We start from the raw sequence: 13348 nt of genomic DNA, 5'->3' as shown, positions 1-13348 counted from the left end.
TCACCGCCATCGGCGCGAGAACCGTGGAATAAAATATTTCTAATGAAATTCGCAGAGAGCAACACGAGTGGAACTTCTGATTGCGTCCTCTGTGTGATGAGCGCATTCTCTCCCTCTCCCTCTCTCTCTCCCTCCCTCCCTCCCTCCTCTCTCTCTTTTTCTCTCTCTATTTCCATCTCGGTGAGTTGGGTCATGTGTTCGCGAGACGCCTGTCTCTAGGCGTACACGCAGAAATAATTGGATATCAGAAAGGTCACGGTAGAGGAGGTGGTAATTACTTCATTAATGTGACCAACGCGCATACATATTCATCGTAGAAAGAGAAAAGGAAAAGAATGCGAGTGGGCGTTATCGCGGAATTGTAAGAGAAACATCCCACGACAAATATTCTGGCTTTCGACACAGTTGTGTTCTTAAACGCAGCTCCACTTTGCGAGTATTACGAGCCCTCGGCCATGTCGCGGCAGCGCGAAACAAATTAAAACGCGCTGCAGTTGTCATTACCGTGTCTCGCGCCGTCTTCCAGAGAAAGAGTGAATTGCGTATAAATTAAATAAGCGCGTTTTCGCGGCAGACACGACGGCGAATTTTCATTAAACTTTTACTAATCCAATCCGTTACGAGAATGCGTCGCAGACTGGGAACAGACAGCCATTTCAACCTCGATGGTCAGCGTACTTTGAAGTTACATCAAAGTGCGCGATTATATTAAAATCGAATTTAATATCAGCTCGTTATCGTTAATTAATATCGGTAACGAGCTTTCGAAATTATCCTTGATTGTAACGCAATTTGCTCGGCACTTGTCGCCAGGCGCGAGAAAACATTTCGACGGCTTTTCTTCTTGGACAGACTTGAGAGGAAATGCGATCACCACGATTTATTCCGCGGAAGCTCTCCGCTCTGGATAAGATGGATCGACCACTGCGCAATTGGCCGATTGCCTTCTTGGCAGAGCCGTGATTGCAACATAAGAGCGATCGTCCCGCACAAATCTAGAGTTAATTATTATTGTTGGGTCCACGGATCGCGCGCGGTTTGGCCCACAAACGTAGTTACAAGTACCGTGTAAATGTTGTTTTGTGTAACGTGACGTACAGGTATAAACAGATGAGTCAAGGAGATGAGAACGCGACTCACGCGTTTGAATCTCCGACGAGAAGCAGGCAACTCTGAATACTCGAAAACGTGCGATTTGTATCTTAGATAGTGCGGATAGTGTAACCTGTTGCCGAAAAGGCGCCATCGACGCTCTCAAATGAGATTATCTCTGAAGTCATTGCTCAAATTTTCTCCCTTGTTCTTTCTCTTTTGTCGAAGTAAAAGAATTCGTGACGCACACACGGTACTGCGTGTGACTTATTCTCCATGGAAAAAATTACAGTTGATTGAAAAATGCTCCCGCATTCGCGTTCATAAATATGTACCTCCTTAGTCGAGATGAAACAGCATTCAACATCAGAAGCAGGGAAACTCTCTGTCTCTCTGTTTTCCTCTCTCTCTCTTTTTTCTCTCTCCCCTTCACGAGCAGCACTTTATCCGTAATATTCATATTAGGGGCTTTTCAAAAATCTTCCAAGCTTGTGCTGAAAGTGAATTAATTAATATGTAATTAAATTCACCGACTGAAGAGGACCAAAATTTTAATATTTGAATATTTATAACACACAGTTGACAATGACGATGCTTTTTTTAGTACAAGATTAATTTTTCCCTTTTTTCTAAAATCATAAAAGTTCAATAAGTATGCCGGAGAAAAAAAAGTCTTTGGCAGAGAATAATTATTATATTGTACACTGTTCCGCGTGTTTTCTCTCTCTCTCTCTCTTTCTTTCTCTCACTCACTCACTCACTCACTTACTCTCTTGAGATTCGTGTCTCGATATCAACTGTTCGGGTTCGATCAAAGTGCAGTTATTACGATCGTAAATGTCATAGTTGACAACGCGCGTGAGCAGCTTCGCGTTGAGCAAAATTTGCACAGCGTTACCAGGGCAAGGTTACACACGCCGCGTTTACTTTGCCGAGCGAAGTATTACTGTAAATTCACCTTGACAAGATTTCGCGTTCCACATATTACTTACCGCGCCACACAATATCGCGGTGCGCCCTGACGTCGACTATTTTCTGCTTTACGGCGCCTTAAAGTGAGCGACCTCGCGGGAAAACATCGTTCCCTTCAAAAACTTGTTAGAACACCGACGGAGCAAAGCGCCCGCGGCGCTTTGGTAAGCTCAATGAAATTCGATGCTCTTTCGGCCTCATCGCCGGCAGCTCCTCGAGCAAACGAACGTGAGAAAGTGTGAACATGCCCCAACACAGTCGTATTCTTCTTTTATCGTACCTTCTGGAATAATTAATAATTAATTAATAATTAATAATTTTCAGAACGAGATACATCGAAAATAGAGATAGTCGGCCGACGCGATTCTGCCTCTCCGAGTTTAGCTTTTGATGATTATGATATAAATTGTTTCGTCATTAATTTTTCAGCGGCACTGTATGCAAAATGTCACTGAATTTACCTGGTCGGTACAGCTATTTGGCATCATTATTTATTTATGATCGATTCATGAACGTTTCCGCGCGAATCACTTCGTTTAAAACGCGAAACGCGCAACGATTCGCGGCGGAGAGATTGTAGCAAGCGTATATCTGGCTGCGAGATAGGAAAGCGCGAGACAAAAATCCCGCGGCGAGATTCTCCTCAAATATGACGTGTACGTGACGTCACGTATAGTAAAAAAAAAAAGAGGAACATGGAAAGAAACGAGAGTGGACACTTGGCGAGTGCTTATTATACAGTTTCCTCGTTGCGCGCGAGTGTCGTCTCGAGGTGGCGCGAAGGACTAATCGAAAACTTTTGTTCTCCCCGGTGTTCTCCCAGTTCCGCGTTTATACCCAGCTTCCCGTCTGTCGTTTCCACTCTCTCGCTTTCCGTCTCTCTTTCCCGAACGGATCTCGAGAGAGTTATAGAACGACGATGCTCAGGGATAAGAGAAAAGAGGGAAGACGTGACGCTGCGGAGAAAAAAGAGCCACCAGAGAGAGAAGTGGCGGTAACTCTCGTGGCGGCAGTATCGAATCGAATCATGGCGCCCGTGGGAAATAGGTTTTGGCGGATCATACGCTGTGTGTGTGAGGCGCCCTGTTTGATCGAAGAGCGTTCTTACTACTGCGACCATCGCGGACAATTGACGCGACGTGGAGGCACGGCTCGTCGTTCTCTCTCTGACCGATCTCTTGGAACCGCGAGAGCGACCACAGCTCTATAGTTCCACTCGACAATATTCAACCCGGACCGAGAGATTTCCTCGAGTCTCGACGGTTAACTATATTAATTATTGGAGACTGTGAACGCGAATGGATTCGATTTAGCGAGATTCGATGTATGCCGTACACTCGCACGTTCCCGCGCGTTATTCATTAATCAGTTGACGAAACAACTCAAAATAAAGAGGAGAGGAAGAAGGAGGGAGGGAGCGAAAGTCTCCATGGAGCCTTCGTGTGCGACCTTTTGACGCGGTCACGGGCATGAAAGTTTCTTCTTTCAGCCCTAGCTGTGTGGGTGACGTATGACGTCTAAATCCCGCCGCTCAATTACCAGGACCACTTCGGCTCGCCTCTTTTTCCCTCGCCTGACACTCGCTACCCACGTGCCCGGGGTCTTGACTGTATGAGCGAGCGAATGAGCGAGTTACGCCATGAAAGTCGATTTGTCAAAAGTTACCGGAGGGGGAAAACACACGAGCGGCCACTCCAGACCTACCTCGCGGGCCCTCGCGGGCGAGTGAATTCACACGAGAAATCCGTGTTCGCTTCTGCATAATATTCGCGAGATTACGAGTGACAGGTGGTCCTAGTTGAATAGGAGTCGACTCGGGAATAAAAATCCGAATGTAAAATGATTGCGGTACGTGTAGAATTTATAGCAGCAGTAATGCTATTCTAGCAATATCTGCAAGCAAATTTAGGTGAGTGTAAGGATTATACTTAGGATTATACTTAGGATACGATCGTTCCTCTCTACGTCGCTAGTCTTTCTGGTCTTTTTGGTCACAGTAACTTTTACAGTGGCTTTGGCCTTAATCTGGACGGGCGCCGCACAGAGGAGAACTTCCTCGCTAAATTTCATGAATAGTTTAGATAGAAATTCTGTCTGTCGTAATTAAGTACAAGCCATACGATACGCAGTACTTGCTAATCGTCTACCAATATGTTGTCTAATTCATTTATTTATTTAATGTCTCGTACTCTCACAGATAATTTTTACTGTGACTGCAAAATCGTTTTTTTGAATGTTTATTAAATGTTTCCTCGCGAAATTTTTGCTAGATTTTTTTATCGAGGAAACGTCAAATTTCCCGAATCGCGCCAATATTGCAATTCGTCCATAATGTATACGCGCGTAACGGCCTTTGAAATGGATCGCACCGGAATTACAGCGGAGGAAGCGAGATGCCGCGGGTCATATTTATCGATGTGTCCACGCCGTATCCGCTTTGGAGTCGGGGCGTAGCGCAACAACGCCGGCAGTTTACGAATCGATATTGTCGACCTCGAGGAAAGCATTGTCACGTTGTGCTTTCCCGCGCGCGGCTGTTCATTTCGATCTGACCGCGTTTACGACTTTACAGCTTGATACACCCCGCCGCGGGGGTGCCGTGTCGTGTCTCGAGGATCCGCCGTTGGTGACGAACTGCACGACACCGCGTCCACGCCCAGAAAGTTGACTTCACATTTCCGTCGATCGGTGACTTTGCGGGTACACGTTACAGCATCGATCCCGACGCGAATGTAATCATTTTTCGCGCGAGTCTCGTCTCGTTTTTATGTTAATCACAAATTTAAGTGAAAAGGGACGCCAACAGAAAAGTGCGGTGATTCGATCACAAGATCGCAGGTTTAAATTTTGTTTCATTTTATTTTAATTCAATTGTTAATTTAAATTAAATTTAAGCATTTTTTATCATTTTTATACGAGAGGACATAATTGTTCGTCCGTATAACACACATGTCGATATAGTCATCGGGTTCTAATGGTACAGCATTTCAGTAGCAAACCTAATCCACGTCAAACACAATCTTAACCCTCCGCGTACGATCATATTTTTTGGTACACACGGCATAATCCGGATCTGTCAGACCCCGGCGATTTTTAACTATCATATAACTTTGTTGAAATTTCATATTTTTGGACACATTTTCTCCAAAGGTTGCGCAATAAAATCAAAATCTGTAAATTTTTATTTTGTAATTTTTCCGGACTCTACGAGAATTTGTGAGAGATCAAATAGTCATTCGAGTCTCTCGTAGACTCAATATTGCACGCGGGAAGTTAAGCCGAGTATTATTAAGCCAATATTATTTACCCTCTCTCACGTCAACTCGCATGTTTTATCATTTTATACGTTAAAAATATGTCCTCGAAGTGAATAAGAGACCCTATCGTCGATTCGAGAAACAGAAGAGTGCTGGGCTGCTGGTTGTCCGTTTTGTTCGCCTTCACTCGCGCCTGTGCGATATTTTATCGGTGCAGATAAATCGCGACTTGTTTTTGGCGCGGAATAATCGGCTATCGTAAAAATTGATCCATCGCCGCGTTGCCGTATCGTAGTGTGATAGAACGAGCTTCTGCGTTCCGCCGGACAAAAGAGTGAGTTTCCTCTTTGTCGTCGCGATACTTAAACATCACTATGGATGCGAATGTTTTATGTTTCTCCAGAGTCTCATAAGCCGAAATTCCGGCATCTATCTAACCGTGGCGCGAATAGGAACCCAAAGAATGGCATCTCTGCCACGGGCGACGATAACACGCGGACATTATCGCAGCTGGACGTTCAGCGAAAACGATCGCCAGCGAGAAGCGTCGTTAATACGTCGACGAGAGCCAGCTTTGCACGCGTGTTAACATTAATTCGATTTTAATTCTTTGTTTCTTCTGCGGAGTTGCAGCTACGTGAAGGAAGAGAGATTCTATGGTATTCCACGCTCAAGTTTCGAGAATCCGAAACGCGTTAACGGGCTTAAACGCGCGCGTCTGCCGGATTACCTTCTCAAAAAAATACTAGAATTGCGTTAGTCTTTTTTAATTCGCGCGCTCACACGTGATGCGCGATACACGGCGGAAAAAATCCCGCGGCGAGTCGCATCGCCGGATTTGGAATTTCGTTCGTGGCTATAGTATCCGATTAACGCGCCAGCGTTGAAATGCAGACGTGTCGAGGCCGAGAGCACACCAGAAGTCGTTATCGCAGACGTATCTCGCCGGACCGAAATTTGCTTAAAAACTCATTTCGCGATCGACAGTCGAGCCTCTGCGTAATACCCTTCGCGCGCTTGATATGCACAATTAGCTCGAGACTAATTTAACATTCGTGTGTCATGCCGGTCGTGCCATGGCGAGGACACTCCCTCGACGGACAGGTAGTCGTAATGCAAACCGTATTATCTTAATTACTGCGCCATGCGTCGTCATGGCGCTTACGCGCGGCAGGGAGACCTATCCTCCCGGTCCCACGAAATTATTTATACACACGTCATCTCACACAGGCTAGATAGCCGTCCGCGGCACGCAATTCCGTGCACGCGTTACGCACGGTGAATGCTCCCGAGATGCGAATGTACGCGCGCGCATTATGCACGCCGCGGGCGCGGACCTTTAACGACCTTTCTTCATCAGCCTGCAATCACCGCGAATGCCACATTCAAGGGAAGACGTACGTCAACGATTCCCAGAGGACGACGTGACCCGCTTCGGCGTCCATCCGCCAGCGTTTCCTCGGTTGTCGCTGAGTATCGTTGAGCGCGACGTTGAGAATTTTTCTTCTGTTTTTATTTCCCTTTCTTATTTTGTTTTTTTTTTTTGTGAGAAATATTTCCATGTAACGACGTGCACGAATTCATTTGGGTCGAGGTGGTCACAGCGAAGTGGTTCATAAAAACTACGAGTTCCGCGGAAAATCTTGCCTTGGAGGACGCACGAAACACGTCCTCCTCGTGGGTTTGTTTTTAGAGGTTGCTTTTAGTGATTTGCTTGTCTAGAAGGCGCTAACAATTAGAGCTACGTCTATATTCAAAAAAAGATTCAAAACGGAAATATTCAAAACAATTTCTTGCTGGCCCAGGTAAAAATCTAAATGTCACAGTTAAAATCGTTATGATCGCTATTTTTGGTATTTACTAAAAAATTGTCTGTAGTACGTAGAATTTACAGCAACAGCAGCAATATTCTAGCAATATCTGCGAGCAAATTTAGGTGAGTGTGAGGATCATACTTTCGTTTGCCTCTCATCGCTAGTCTTTTCTGTCTACCACAGTCAATGTTTATAATAAGTGCGACTGACTTTAATCTGGATAGGACACAAAGAGACTCTCTTGCTGAATTCAACAAATAATTCAGATAGAAATTCTATCTTTGTCATCTATATTGATTAAATACAAGACGTAGGCGATATCGCAGTGTTTGCTAATCGTTTATCAATCTAGCCAAATGTATCGAGATCACTTTCACTATAACTGCAAAACTACTTTTTCCTGGTGAATTAGCCGGGGTCCGTTCGCTTGCGAGGCTCCGCGGCGTCGTGCCTATAAGTAAGCGCGCTCAGCCCATTACTTAATTACTGCTCTCCCGACGAGTGATTAATCATAAGCGCGGTTAATTAGAAACAGGCCGCGTATCGACTAAGAGACTCGCTTTCTCTTACTCGCTCTCTCTCCCTCTCGTGCATGTTCGTTTGTTATCGATTCGGGGCGAGAGAAACAGCGATGGAATTTCGTTTGCGCTAGACTAGAGAATCGCTGGCTTTCAGACGCGACGACGCGATACGTGGAATTATCGTGACCAGGCCATGAGTGTCTCGGAATGAATATTGCAAAACACACGCGGCGTTATCTCGAGCAACGCTTGTTTTCCGTTGCCGCTCCGTTACAGCTGGAATGTACGTTTTCGCGAGAACGAGAACCGCTCGCCTCGCGTATCCGATGGCACCGTTTCGGTATCTGCGATCCGCGGGATTCGCACGGACGGTCGTCCGTTATCAGAACAAGTGTTCAGGAAGGAGGAAATGGAAGGACGTTTTGTTTTTTTCCTCCTTTGCGGGAGCGTGTCGCAATTCGCAATCGATATCTCTGTGCTGAACGGATTCCCACGATTTTAATCGCGAAATCTATCTTCTTCTCCTTCTTCTTGGTTTAAGCCTGCGGCTTATTATCTTGAACCGTTGTACCTCAGCCCGTGCTGAGGCATGTCGTTGATTCCGCTGATCGGATACAAAAATTCATCGGTATTTTCATCGGAAGTATCCGTTCGTTAATTTCTTATCGAATAATTTCTCTCAGTGTCCGATATGCAGTCTCTGATATATTTCTTTCTCCTTCTCTGTCGCTCTCATGCTCTCTAGGCCGCGTATACCATCGGCCAGCCTGAGAACTGTCGCCCGAGTGACCCATGTGTTGTTTCGTCTAGTTTCCAGTTTCGAAGGATACACGTAAGTGCGTCGGGAGGTCGCGCGCACCCGGAGAGACGCCGCGTTACGACATATTACGGTAATAAAGCGGTCAATGGAGTGCAAGGTTGCCGATGGGTATTTTTATGCGACGACCGGCGTCGTGGTTCTATTCGCGGCGCGCGAAGGCAGGTCGGTATATAATTATAGACGAACGAGACATAGGACGGTAATGCATCACGGTTATAGATAGATAACGGCCGATCCCCACCGTGAACCGTATTCGTGACGTTGAAAGATTAATATTCCCAATGTGTTTTCGACTCGGACAGGCTAACCGACCGACCGCCGCCACCTTTTACGTTCGACTCGTGAATTATTCCCGATCGACGGTAGTTCTCAGAGGTGTCGCATACGTTATGCGGCACATCGGTCCGCGTGTCCTAATTTAGCCTGTCTATCGCGGATCCGACGTGAACGTCGCTTTCGCTTTGCCAATTGTAAAAACAAAAGGAGAGAGAGAGAGAGGATATGTAGCGCTCTTCCGCTCTGTGTCGTGTCAAACGGATCGCGACGGAAGTAGACATTTTATCACCAACGAGAAGAAGCAGCCGACTCATCGACCAGCAATTATCGCGGTCAGTTCTTGTACACACAGTCGACGGAATCGCTCCCGACTGGAAGCTGCCAGCGCGCTCATACAAGTCGTCTTGCGATCGTAGCGAAAATAATCCAGATATGACAAATTTGCTAAGATGGATAAATGACTAGCAAACCGCGATATCGCGTACGTTTTTTTTTTTTTTTTTTAATCGACACAGATGACACAGACACAGAATTTCTGTTTAAACTGATTGTGGAACTTTGGGAAGAAAGTCTCTCTGCGGCTCCATTCAGATCAAGGTCAGTCCTATTTCATATAAAAATGATGGTGGTAGACTAAAAGATTAAAGGGACAAACGAGTGTATAATCCTCACATCTATCTGAGTCTGCTGGCAGATATTGCTGGAATATTGCTATTGCAAATTCAATGTGTCACAGGCAATCTTTCAACAGACACAAAAAGCAGCGATAAATTTAACTGTGGCAGTTACAATAGAATTCTACCTGAACCAACTGAAAACATCGTTTTGAATGTGGGTTATTACCCTTGATGGCTCGACTGGGAAGGTCATTTCGCGTGACGGAAAACACGCCGCTGAATATTCGTGCTTTCCCGCCGCACGAGTCGCGCCCGTTCGCGCAGATTTCGCGATGTCCGATGCGGCGGCCGACACGACTTCTCCATTATAGTCTGGCGGGCTAGTTGTTAATTTATTTAGACGAGAACTGTTGTGAAGTATAAAATGCGCGCCGAGTAATTTCGCGGCCATAAACGCGCGTACACGTATTCAACACACGCGCACACATGAAATAATGGCCTCCTAACGTTTCACTCCGCCACGAAGTTTCGATAGAAACTAAGTAATGAAACTCGCGAGTGCACGACGCACGACGTCGGGCTCGTTTCCGCGCAATCTGCGCGGAAGCGATCGACGCTAGCAGCAATTCGGCAAAAGGCGAATCTGTTGGCTGCAAGCTGCATAATTCATGGGAGGGGGAAGCATGAGAAAGAAAGAGAGGGAGAGAGAAAAGATGGATGCGCGTGTCGACCGGTCGAATTTTCTGCCGATATAAAAGCGTTTATAGTCATCAGGTGGCTCGTAAATACCGGATCGGCGTAATGTATCGCGTCGGATATCGCACGGGACCGCGTTTCCCGCATCACTCGATAATTCCGCGGCGTTTTTACACACGGATCTCTCGGCCACTCCCTACGCGTCCCTGAGAGAACCGCTTAATGCACTGCTTATTTATTTATCGCAAACGACAAAAAAAATATGAATTCGCGAACGGCGCACCTTTTCGAAGATTGATTTTTCGCGCGACGTAAAGGGATCGGAGGGTGTCTCACTTAATAACTTGGGAACTATTATTAGAAATCAGTGAAGGTAATGTTATCTTGGAAACAAGAAGAAGAAAGTTTAATTAATGAGGTTGAATTAACTCGACGGTAAACGAACTAAACGCCTTTTGGTTGAAGGAAACAGCATCTCTAGTTCTTAGAGCCGAGTTGGATTCAAGGAGACCAGGGGTTTTTTCTAGCCAAAATACATTTCACTCGTTCATTGACACATTAATTCAACTACACTGAGAAAAATTATCTAATAAAAAATTAAGAAATGAATATTCCGGTCAAAATATCGATGAATTTTTGTATCCAATCAGGAAGCATTCAATGAGAAATATTCATAATTTCTTTATCGGTTTATCTCTGATAAAATTTCATTATGATCGAAAATATCCAAATAAAATTCAATCGAATATCTTGATTGAATATAAAAATTGATCGAAATTTGATCAGAAATACCAATTTGTTAATTTTTTATCAGATAATTTCCTTAAGTGTAAACTTCTTTCTCCACGAGGAAGATTTTCGTCGAATAATGGTGAGCGTCTGTAATGTTATCACAGTGGTCAGAGCCGAAGTTTGGAAGCGTCCCACAGGACTATTTATGCCATTCAACTAGCTCGTTGAGTTAGCAGTTCATTAGCGAACAGTGTCAATATTGCGTTTGCATCCGAAACAGGCTGCATCCAGATGCGGCGAGCGCACGGAGAACGATGAGAAACAGCTGGTCGGCCGATTATAAATCGCCCGAGGCGATATCTTCAATTAGAGTTATGATATCCACTTGCGAGCGAAACGATCCTCTTCCTTCGAGTTCCGTATTATTGCTTTAAACGGACGCGGGCGAGCTTGATAGGGCATCGTGGAACGGCCGACTGCCTAAAATAAATGAAGATGCGCTCTCTCTCTTTCTCTCTCTCTCTCTCTCTCTCTCTCTCTCTCTCTCTCTCTCTCCCTCTTTCTCTCTCTCTCGGCACGCCGAAGGAAATTTTTCTTCCCGTGATTTAGTGAGAATTCCGCAGGGAAAATCATGAAAAGAATAGCACGGGCCCATTTATAACGCGTAATCGTGAGATAACGGAGAGTGTATAATAATGCGACTACGTTACAATTCAAATCTAGAAACGGGAGGAAACGAGAGGCACCGTTTCCCGTGAAATGGGACGCGCAATATCGAGTCGGAATCTTCAGAAGAAGAAGAAGAGGAAGAGAAGGAAATTTCGAGTGAAGCACCGTTATGAAGGTCCATTGAAATTTCCATGCAGCCGAATCTCGAGCGACCATTCCCGCGATTCGTATTTCGCTGAATAATACACGCGAACTAAGAGTCGAAATGTCAAGACACTTCGACTGCTTCGCATCCACTCTGCTCGCTTCTCTCGGCTCGTAGCGCCGAGAGAATCCCATGAAACATATGATTTCACCTCGTAAACATGAGTCAAACGTAACATTGCCGATCGTAATTCGGCACAAACGTGGCAACAACAAAGCCCCGCCGAAAGAAAGATCTTCAATGATCTCAGTGTGGAACAGCGATTCTCTCTCTCCCCTTATCGATCGAGGGTACCTCGATTGAAAGGCGGAAGACCGGAATCGCCTGTGTGCCTCTTGTTCCACATCGGGAGCTTAATTAACCGGCAATCGCAAGCTTATTCCGCATCAAATGCTTCAATACTTTGTCAGTACTAACGGAAAAAGACTAATAATAGTTCAAAGATGACTGGGATAAATAACACGATGAAATTAACGAGTACTTCTCGCAGAAACGGAGGTTGCTATTCTTTCGCGCGATATGCGCTGTTTTACGTGAAATTGCCTGATGATCGTTAAACGAATAATATAAATCTGCCTGCACGGTGAAGTGTGGAAATTAATTTTGATTTAACGATGCTCATTGAAACGCGAGGCGAGAAAGCTGCCGTCTCAATTATTTATCGTTTCATTTATCCTACTCTCATTACTTGCTTGTCCCCGCGTAATAATAATTCGAGCAATACCGAATGGACGGACTCGCCTCCTTACTTTGTTGCCTGTTCTTTGGCCTTTAAATTATTGAAATCAGAGTTAATGGCGTCGTCATTCGTGCTAAAAGCGTTAATAATAAATTCATGCCTGCCACTACACGTAGAGGTGGGCGACGGTGCAGGTATACTTTGCGAGGAATTTCATGAAGAGTCGAGACGCGCGCGACATTTTCTGGGACTCGTTACCGCGAATTGACCTTTCGGTGACCATCCCATCCGCCTGTCCGTTCCATTAAAACGAAAGTGATTCGTTCCATTTAGGCTTGAGCGGTTCTTCGCTTTGATCGCGAATTACTCTGTTGCTGTGTGCGCGTGTTATTAATTCGCGACTCAGCGGACAGATAATTATAGATTTCATTCGATTCAATCTATGTTGCTCGCTTGAGTGTTTTTCTATCGCGCCGTGCCGGTTGGAGAATTGGCTGCATACGGGAATACTAACGGCAATAATTTACAAATCATTTACGTCCGAACGATATAATTCAAATTAAACGTTGCAATTTATTTGCGTTAGATATCCAGTATTTGGCGACGGCGGTTTTAGCTCAATTTACAAATAACCGAGTGTAATTCGTAATTGAGTTTAGTAATTAGATATATTTGCGCGGAAGAAACTCGCGGCCGCAAAAGTAACGTTGCGCTGTGAGTTACACTCGCATTGTGGTTTCGAACAAATGAGCGAAATGAAGCAACCGAATACGTACCGCGCGATAATCCACAAGGTAATACTATTTCAAGAACTTGCTACAAAATTAAAGATACTGAATGGAGAAGCACGGAGTTTAAGTGGCAGAGGAAGCTTCGGTGGTTTTACTGTTGTTCCTCTTCCGTCGGCAGTGAAACGCGATGACCAATCTTGTTGCCGGAATTTTCAGCATCCCGGCCTTAACGCGGCAATTACGTAATTCTCACTCTCAGCTGCCTCA

General features: G+C 45.2%; 1 protein-coding gene across 4 annotated transcripts in view; it reads left to right on the top strand.

Moving 5' to 3' along the window:
• LOC116853240 (potassium channel subfamily T member 2) overlaps positions 1-13348 on the top strand; it is a 149997-nt gene that overhangs the window by 79928 nt on the left and 56721 nt on the right. The gene's annotated exons all lie outside the window — the stretch shown is intronic.

This window comes from Odontomachus brunneus, unplaced genomic scaffold (genome assembly GCF_010583005.1).
Source record: "Odontomachus brunneus isolate Ranch 3 - 2012 unplaced genomic scaffold, Obru_v1 Obru_scaffold_006, whole genome shotgun sequence".
Taxonomy (NCBI): Eukaryota; Metazoa; Arthropoda; class Insecta; order Hymenoptera; family Formicidae; genus Odontomachus; species Odontomachus brunneus.
The sequence above is the reverse complement of the archived record's forward strand: the minus strand, read 5'-3'. Positions and strand labels throughout refer to the sequence as shown.